A 1,894-nucleotide genomic window follows, 5' to 3' on the forward strand; every position below is an offset into this window, starting at 1 on the left:
AGACCCCCTGCTTAACTTGCACATTTTTGCAAATTCATCATTTTTTTTTAAACAAATTTCTAACTGTAATGAGTTGAAGAATGAAAAAGTCATTTAAAACTACACAACTACGGATATTATGTTTCATATACGAATTTGTCGTTCTATGAAGTAGTCTTTCCAATATTAAATATTAATTAATTAATCAATTAATTAATATGCCTTAAGTATCAGTGTAAAAGGTTTCGCAAAGAGCAGTTTCTCGTGTATTTATTGATCTTTCACGTGTGGCTCAAATATTGAATCTGCGGAACTGTTTTCATTAACAGGAGATGGGTCGAAGGCGAGTAACTGGATCCTAAACCAGTAAGCTTCGGGCACATTAACCTTGGCTTGCTACCCACCTAGCCACTGAAAACTGAATTCAAACCTCTGCTGCCTTGCTACTATACCCAAACATGGGAAAGGTCTTGTGGGTCAACCCTAAGGAGACGGTGACCATTAGCGCCATGTATTTCTGGGCTGTGCCCTCTTTCTCTTTTCTTGGGGGTTCCAGTCTAGGGCTTGCCTTGTTATGTAGGATGCAGGCTTGCGAAGGGTGTGAACTATCCATCTCCAGCGTCTCTGAAGGATATCTACTTCAATGGGCTGCTGTTTTGTTCTTTGCCACAGTTCCTCATTCGAGATCTTGTCTGGCCAGCGGATCATAAGAATCTTCCTCAGGCAAGTATTGATGAATACCTGGATTTTTTTCATGGTGGTGATGGTGGTTCTCCAGGTCTCCGCGATCTGGAAGCAGATGGGCAAGACGTCGCGACAGTTGGAGAGATTCGCCCAGAACCGAGATGCCTGGAGGAAGCTGGTTGGTAACCTATGCCCAGAAGGGACCACAGGCATAGATGAGATGAGATGGTGACCATTAGCACACAGCGCTACACCTTGTCAGACCAAACTGGATTTATGTCTTTTGCAAAGATTTACATAAGAAACTTTTATAACTCATGCCACCGAAGCGACCTTGAACTGTATTGTTGCTTAAAGAAATTCTTTTAATAATAACAGATGTAGGTTTGTGTAAAACGGCTGGTAGATTCAATGTTTGACCTTTGCTGTTTAAGACGCTCACAAACCATCATCTTCACTATATGATGTCGAACAAAGATTTTGTGGGTCTATTTTGAATTTTGAGTATTCGAAAGTTTTTCAAATCTTTATTTTTGTCAGGGTAGCATTGTCTCAGATGATCTTCCAGCGAACCTGGTTCATATCGTCATAAAAAAGTCACTTAGGCAACTGCTTGTTTGACAAGGAAGGAAGGAATCCCAATTTTAAATAATTAATGCTGTACTGTCTACATTTCTTTTTTTTTCTAAATATTAGTTACATGTAAACAAAATTAAGCTATTTAAATAAGTATTGAAATTGATTACAACAATTTTTCGTTTGAATAGCAGGATAAATATTTAAAGCATTAACGAAGGTACAAATCAAATATTAGTGAATGAAATAATTACATTAATGGAATGTGAAAATTAAGTAACTCGACCTGCTTAAATGAAATCTATTATCGTAGACCCCCGTTGTCATCTTATAGACCCCCAATTTATTTTTTTTACTATCGTAGACCCCTTGATGGTCTTCGTAGACCCCTGGGGGTCTATATAGACCACTTTGGGAATCACTGCTCTATACTATTCCAATGACAGGCCTTTAGATCTAGACAAGGCGATGAACATGAAATAATGAAACTCTTGAATAATAGCTCAAGACGTTTAGTCCCTTCAAGATAAACATTTGTTCTGGTTGTCTACATCAACTGTCAAATTTCTAGTTGTTTTCAAGATTCATGTCCAGGTTCAACGAAGGTACAAGCTGAACAGAGGCATTATAAAAAAAATATATATAATATTCACTA

The sequence above is a fragment of the Biomphalaria glabrata genome, chromosome 12 (assembly GCF_947242115.1).
Source record: "Biomphalaria glabrata chromosome 12, xgBioGlab47.1, whole genome shotgun sequence".
Lineage (NCBI taxonomy): Eukaryota > Metazoa > Mollusca > Gastropoda > Planorbidae > Biomphalaria > Biomphalaria glabrata.